General features: G+C 36.8%; 1 pseudogene; it reads right to left on the bottom strand.

Moving 5' to 3' along the window:
• Positions 1-7,438: 7,438 nt before the first annotated feature.
• Positions 7,439-8,226, bottom strand: LOC122089647 (annotated as a pseudogene).
• Positions 8,227-8,519: the final 293 nt, after the last annotated feature.

Genomic DNA, 8,519 nt, shown 5'->3' with positions numbered 1-8,519 from the left:
TAACGGTTTGAAATATATGACCCTCGAAAGTTGACCCTAAATTTTGGATTAGATTCCATTTTGAGTAACTTAGGAGTGCCATGTGGCGCCTAGCATCCCTTGCCTAAAAGCAACTCTTTTTTCACAAATACCTCTCTTTTTGAGTCCCATATTGGAAATCAAATAGACGTCACCCCATTCCCTTAGCTATAAATATAGCACATCTTCTCTTGCAAAAGGAGAGAAAAAAAAAATTAGAGGAGGAATAGCCCCATTAAGGTTTTGGCTAATTCCCTCTTCCTAAACAAAAATTTCCTCCAAGTACAAAATTTTTAGTATGTAATCTTTCTTTGAGTAGGGAGATCTTGTCCGGTTCGATTTCAGGCTAGAAGCACAAAGGTTTTTTCCTCTTGTTTCTTTATTAATGACAGAATTGAGGTTATTCTCTTCTTTAAATGGTAATTTAGAACGGATTTAACTAGTTTAATAGATTTGGTTTTAATTTATTAATATTCCGTTCATTTAGATTTAATTAGGTTGGCTTGGCTTATTTTAGTTGGTTCATTTGGGTGTAATTTGATTCAATTTAATTAATTACGTCTATTTAGCCCAATTAGATTAATTAAAGTATGTATGGTTCAATATGATTTTAGTTTATTTGGTTTTATTAGACTCATTTTAATTTAATCCTATTTAATTAGGTGTAACTAGGTTTAATTTGGTTCATTTAGATTAATTATGTTTAATCGGTTCATTTAGACTCAATTAAGTTTATTTTGGTTTAGTTTAGTTTAGATGGATTTTGGGTTTGCATTTGGTTTAATGACTTTTTTTTTTTTATATAAATTTTGGTTTAATGATTTTTTTATTTTTTATAGGTAGGGATAGGGGTGTCAATCGGTTGGTTTGGTTTGGTTTCGGTCGGGGTTGAATCGGTTTCGGTTTAGGAATGAGGGAGACCAAAACCAATCTGTTAAGAAACTTCGGTTTTCGATTGGTTTTGATTTCAGTCTGGTTTGGTTTTGGTTTATTTCGATTTTTCAATATTGGGTTAATACTGGTTTAGATCAATTTATTATCAGGCTTGAACCATAATGAAATCTTATATTTATAACTTATAGTGACAAGATTGACAAAAAAAACACTTTAAATTTATGAATAAATCATGGTTTATCATTGGAAGGGAAAAATAATTAATATTGAAAACAATGGATAACAAATTACTAAGAAGATAACTAATATTGAAATCACAAAATGAACCCTACTTATCCAATCATTCATTTAAATATCCAACTAGTTTTGTATAGTGAACAAGGAAATCAATGGAAACATTATTATAATTTACAATTCAATTTCTCTATTCATAACTTAATATTTAATAATTTGTAACAATACTCCTTACAATAAAAAAAATTTTCACTAATATTGTAAAAAATGGATCGTTAATTCACACCTCTCTTCCCTCTCTCTTGCCATGGCCGAACCATCTCTACCTTTTCTCCTTCGTTTCTCCACACCTCTTCTCCTTCCCAGTAGCTGTTACTTTCTTTTTTGAGTTTTCTTTGTTGTTTTTTCCATTAATTAGGTTGTGTAATTCAGGCCATGCTTTGAAATCTTCCAGCTCAATCATTTCAATTTCTGATTCAAGATGTGAAAGTCATTGTAATTCAAATGATGCATCTGAAGTATGTAGTGAATTAAAAGATACATCTGGAATTTTTAGCAATTTGATTGATGAATCCAAGAGGAATCATCAGTTTTTCGCCACAGGTATTTGAAAGAGCAAATCTAATCAGCTTGGGTTTCTGATTATCAAGAAGGATAGCACAAATCAATGAAAGGATAGCTGCCTAACAAAGCTTGAGTAGACGTTGTGCTTGAAGTAGATTGGGAGGAGATCCTTTGCAAAATCAGGGGAGCCGAAGGTATACAGAAGGGTATAATATGCCTAATGCAAAAACAGAGAGTAGAACTAAGATCAGAGGTAGTAATCTTCACTTAACTCCGCATTTTCTAAATCCAATTCAACCATTCAAATGCAATCCTCCGCTATCAAATGAGGCATAACAACTTCCCGGTACTCCTAGAAGTAGTCCTATAAATAAATGCAAAATATAAGGAATAAATAATTTCATACCAATATATATATATCACTAATAAAGTAGATGATGGTCTAATAACTCACTTCAATCCAATTTTGTAAGCTGGTCTGAACACCTTAGTTAACAAAAAAAAAAAAAGAATATCATACTAACTAGAGTAATCGTAAGATCTTTTGTTCCTCGTATGTGTTTTTTGAGTAAAATTTTGTTCCTAATCTATGTGAGATTCATTAAATCAAATCCTTTGCGTCGGGCCAGCCTAGTCATGGTATAAAATATCACTATTGGATGCTGATGGTTTTGCCCTTATTTTTCTCAAGGGTAAAGTCTCTAAGCGCCTAAGGCATACACTGCCCCTCCTCATGTGGGAAAGTTTTGTGTTAAATGAAATGAAGGGCCCAATGACAGCTGCTAATCCCAAGGCAGAGTAAATTCAGTCTAAAATCAACCCCAGTCTTGGGCAGTCGATGACGTTGTGGTGCGCAAAGCCCATGCTCACCATGAGATTTGTCCCTCCTTTTTCTATAGTATACCCATCTAAACAACAAAAAGTCATCAGGAGACATTCTCATCCCATTTCTATTACTCGACATCTCAAAGGTATTTGTAGTTGATTGTGATGCTTCTCACGTAGGCATTGTACCAATTGCTTTTTACGGCAAGAAACTGAATAAGGTGGAGACACCATTTGATCTAAAATGAATAAATTCAATCCAACATCGGATGAGAAGAAGACCACCATGATGAATCGATTTTAGGGGAACAGGTTAAAAATTTGAGATGTTGGTACCTCCTCACATGGCTAGTTAGCTTTTCACCTTAACCGACACAAAGGTAAATAAGAGATTTTATTTCATTGGAAATTACCCATGGGGTAGAGAATCCAAACTCAATTCGAATCTACCTTCCTTAAATTTTGGTAACCTTTCATGTCATTAAAAATAAATAAATAAATAAAAAAGAAAAAAAGAAAAGGGAGAAGAAAGAAGAAGAAGAAGGAATATGTGTTTTTATTTTTTGGTCGGACAAACAGAAATTAGTTATATTAGGTAGGATTTAAGTACAGTCGTCGCTGGACTTGATACAACGTTCTCTGGGCAATAGTTAAAAAATGGGAGACTAGTCCGGAATTCGTGACAACCTTACATATGATCCACTTTGTTATATACATTCAAAAAACTCCTTGCCACACTTAAGAGGCCAAAAGGTATTATCTAGTCCAAGGACTCTCTGAATTGGTCCAAATCTCCATCACGGACCATCCTTGCCGTACTGCATCCTTTGCCCCTAAAAAGAGAGCTCTGGTACAACCTTCAATAAGGTTTCCTGTAATTAAATAGTCAGTTATTAATACATGCCATTTCCCCTGTTGTAAACCTACAACCCAGCTAGTGATAAATCTATCTAATGTAGTGATTACTACGCAGACCATTATAACATTTTTTTATAGGTATTAATTCCCCGAAAGGCAAGTTGAGAAATCTGGACATTTTGTTGATGCGGTTGGGCCCATGGTTTTAAGTATCTTCAATACTGATACGATACCCTCTGATACATATCTTAAATTTAGTCGGTCGATACGATACATACCGATATGATACATTGAATTTTTTAAATCATTTCGTATCGATATATATCCTACAATACATACCGATATACATCAATACACCACTAACCACTAATACACATCGATACGATACGACATGCCTCGATACGACTCTATAAAAAATATAAAATTGAGGTAAAATGTAGGTTTCGGTATGTATTGGTACGTATCGGTGAGTATCAATATGTATCGATCAGTACGTATCGGTATATATCAGTACGTATCAGTGAGTATCGATATATATATCGGTATGTATCGGTGAGTATCGATACGTATCGGCGCTACGGTCATATAATGGCCAATATGGATAATTTTTCAGAAAAAAAAAACGATTTTTTGAAGGGTTTTTGTTCCAAAGTTGCTGTCAGCCATATTTCTCTCTAACTAATGTGGAAATCAAGGTTGGGAACAAAGATTTTACATTTATGGGACAACTACAGACCTTGAATTCTTAGTACGGTACCCTCAATTTAGTGTTTATGCATAATACATGTTATCAATAGCTTTTTTTAACAAATTCTTTATGCAAAAGTGTTTAAAGAAATGTTTCATATCCATTTATGTGTGTATCTTTAGCGTATCTTAGTGTATCTCCGATACGATACGATATCCTCCGATACGTATCTTAATTTTGACCGACCAATATGGCGACCGATACCGATACTTTAATCCTTGGTTGGGCCTCATCAACTGGCATAAAGATGTTATTGTAATACATGAGATCCATTTTAGAGCGGGATCAAGTATTTTATGTGGATTGGGTTTTTCATTCCTTAAGAGGATGTTGTTTCTATGTGATCAAATATAATAGCTAATTATAATAAAAACTGAAAAGAAATATTGATGATCTTGAGATGGAATAATTGTAGCTTTCAAGAAGTACATAAACAAATTTTGAAAAGAGGAAGCTCTAAGAGCATGAGTGGTGTAGTCGTAGTGGACAAGCAGCCCATATATGTTTGGTGAAGTCACAACTCACAAGAGAGAAAAAGGTTCCAAAAACCCCAAAGGGTTAGCGCAAGTGGCTTGGAGGGGACACGGTACTCTGCCTCAGGAAGCGATGTCTCGTAATCAAACCTTCACCACTACACCTAACTTCTTGGGGCCATTGCACGAGAGTTTTCGTCTCAGATTGACCCAGTCCTGTGTAAGCAGTATCACAGAGACCCCAGGGATTAGTCGAGTCAAAGATCCGGACACCTTGGGTATCAAAAAAAAAAAAAAAAGTTCCAAACAGATTCTTGTTCAGAATTGCATAAATCACATGTCTCCTTGGGCACCCTTTTCCCTATCTTATTCTTAGTCGGGAGCTGACCGTGGAAGATCCTCTAGAAAAAGGTCTTAAATTTTGGATAGATATGGATTTTCCATAAGAAATGTCACCAGTGTAAGCAAGGAGAGGAGCAACAATCCTATTAGATGTACCCACAATGTTAGAAGGGGTATTACTAAATGTAAATTTAGCAGCCAGCTTAATGGTAAGAGTCCCTGATTTTGATATGGTACAGTACTAGTGGTCCTGTCTTGAGTTGATTGGTAAGAAGGATGCAATTGTTTGAACCAAATTTAAGGGGAGGAGAGTAAAAAGAAGGCTAGTATTCCAAACATTACCTGTGACGAGGTCACTTACCTTCTTGCCCTCCGAGGATGTCGGTAGGGGTAAATCAATACGAACTACCGACCCGTTGTTTGTTGGTATCTACGGGTCCCATTGAATGTATGTAGTGTTACCATTCCCAATGACTCTTTTGACTATAGATTGGAGGGATGGGAGCATTTAGGCTATACCATTCCAAGGCCATGATCCTCTCGCTTTTTAAGTATGGATGGGTGGAAAATGGATCGCCCTAGGAAATATTTTGTTGCAAGGATCCTAGACCATAGGGAATCAGATTTTGTAAGAAGTCTCCAGCCTAATTTCAAAATCAATGCCTTAATGTTGTATCTCTGAACTTCTAATTCCTAGACCACCCTGGTCCTTTAGTTTACAAATTTTCTTCCAGCTGATAAGATGGGTTTTCCTTTTGTCCAAAGGGTCCCCATTCCATAATTTTGAATAAATGGAATGAAGTTGGTACCAGATTGTTTTAGGAAGTAAAAAGGAAGACTGTGTAAGAAGGTATGGAGCGTAAAGTAGATTTCAGAAGCACTGCGGCTAGCGAAGGAGAGTAGATCTTAAATACATGGGATCGTCTCCCATCTCACTAAAGCCTATGGCATTACAAATCGCATGTCTACAAGGTGTGAGAACCAAATGACTGAAGGCTAGACTGCTTTTGTCAAGATTGATGGTGAGACCAGACATCATAGAAAAAAAGTCAAGGACAGCCTTGATGTTGGAGATATCAGAAACGGTTGCCCTACAGAAGATGAAGGTATCATCCTCGAAAAATAAGTGTGAAATTTCGGAGGCATTACGAGCAACCTTGATAGCTCGGAAAATATTTTGGTTCCTAAAGAAGGGAATATGTTAATAACATCTTATCTCCCACGTTTAATGTTGTCCTATCTTATCTCGTACCTACCTTTAATGCTCCTCTCCTTATGCGTCATAGCCATTCTATCTTATCTCCTACATTTTTAGAGACTAGGGCTGTGTTTGGTATGCATTTTCATTCTTAAATCTCAAAATGTCTGAAAATGAGAATATTAAATGCATATATCTTTGATGAAAATGTATATTTTATTTGAGAATGTTTAAGTATTTCAAGCTTCTTTTTTTTTTGTCTTCTAGGCTCCTAGAATCGATGCAATGCTCCAATAGATCCTCAAACTTCTTTCATAAGAGTCTCACCACCAAGGATAAGGAATACGTTACCAATTCAAACAATTTTAAATTCATATTTGAATTTGGGAATTTGAAATTTAAAACACTTATAAAAATCATCGCAATTTAAAATTTAAAACACTTATAAAAATCATTGCAACCCACTGCTAGAGTGTAAGCGAGATTCATTAATATCTTATTTCCTTCACATGGTATCAGTCGACCAATCGATCCGTTGGTGACCTGATTTGTACCTCTTCTGCAACCATACCCACCAACCTTAATTCTAAGGTGTCTTCTACCTAAAAACTCCACACTTGCAATCCAACATCATCTCACCTTAAAACTTAGTAGTGATAATTTTCTCCTTTGGAAAAGGCAGCTTTTTCTGCTTCTCCTTGGCCAAGAACTAGTTGGTTACCTTGATGGCACTCTTGCATGTCCACCGAAAACACATATACCCACTGACTCCACCTCTGTCGTTCACAATCCTGCACATTAATTCTGACTAGGTTTGGAAAGTTCAGCTAGTTCTAAGCTGGATAATTTCTTTCTTAACACCAGAGGTGCTCCCTTACGTTGTGGGTTGTGGGTTTATGAACCAACTGTAGCTGAAGTTTGGGAAGCACTCAAATAGGCATTCGGTTCTCTCTCCCATACCAGTGTCCTTTAGCTCCATATGCAGCTGCAAAACACCAGCAAAGGTGATAAATTTGCCTCTCGTATCTCCACGAATTAAAATATATTTCTGACCAACTTGCAACAGCTAATCGTCCCTTAGCCAATGAAGAATTGAATGCCACAGTCTTTCGAAATCTGGGTGTTGATTTTAGTGACATTGTGGCCGCCCTTGCCACAAAAGGGAGTTGCAACTCAAGTCAATAGTGATTCCAGTGATGACTTGAACAACATACAAATATGAAGAAACAATATATTCACTAATATTACACAAAAAAACACATGAAGTGATCACTTGAAGCTGAATCATTGTTTGACATTCTCCAAGAACACGAGACTATCCTGAAGGGAATTTTTTGGTGCCCATCCCAAGTTGGCGAGCTTTGAGCTTTCCATGAGCTTTCTTAGGGTCCCCTTAGGCTTAGTGGAATCCCAAACAAGATCAGCCAGATCATCAAAATTGAGGAATTCCCTCAATGGGGAGCCAATGCCCCCACACCACTACCTCTTTAGCATCCAAAACGTTTGCCTCGTTAAATTGCCTAATCAAGGTTGGAAGTACATGTGAATTCTCAGGGTGAAAATTATTATTTGGCCCGTATGGGCATCCCAGAAATTGCCGACCATACCGTGATACGCTTGGCACATCTTGATCCTGGCTATCTTTGCCACTGCATGCCCCTCATTTGTTGGCTCTAGACGTCCAGTGAGCAAGGCATCCTCCGTGATCGGCTATGGAGCAAATTTGGGATAAATGCAGGAAGGGCCAAGGAAAATAAGCTCATTAATGCCATGGCGATATGAAGCGTCAATGGCATTGATTTGGATTTGGAGGTTAATGTCGATCGACTTTGGTCACAGAAAGGATTACAAATTGGGTTTTTTCTAAGGCAAAAGAGCTCCAACATCGTATTATCTGGTAAGGTTAAGGTACTGGTGATTTCTGAGAACATGATTGAGGAATCCAAGCTCATTGAGTTTTCAGAGAATGGCAACTTGACAAGGGTGTAGTGGCCTACAACGAAGATCTCTGCTGTTTTGTTTGAAAAAAATGAATCATGCAGTGGAAGGGATCGAATTGGGATCTCTTGCATTCGAACTAACTGTATAAAAATTAACTACATGGGAATGAAACGGTTTACCTTATAACCGCAATTGAAATTCATCCCCCAGATAATAGTTCTTCCATACTTGAGCAACCATAGGGATTGATCTCAACACTTTAAAACTACGATCCACGTTCAATTGGAGGAAAGCAATCCACCATTAAAGTTCTCCTTCACACACACTCAGTCACAAGGGAAAGAAGAAAGGGAGAGAGAAAACATGGGAGAGAAGAGAGGACGTTCCAAAAAACTAAATCTCTCTCCCCTGTCCCTTATATAAT

This window comes from Macadamia integrifolia, chromosome 9, assembly GCF_013358625.1.
Source record: "Macadamia integrifolia cultivar HAES 741 chromosome 9, SCU_Mint_v3, whole genome shotgun sequence".
In the NCBI taxonomy this organism is placed as follows: domain Eukaryota; kingdom Viridiplantae; phylum Streptophyta; class Magnoliopsida; order Proteales; family Proteaceae; genus Macadamia; species Macadamia integrifolia.
Note: the sequence above shows the minus strand (reverse complement) of the source record. Positions and strands in the feature narration are given on the sequence as shown.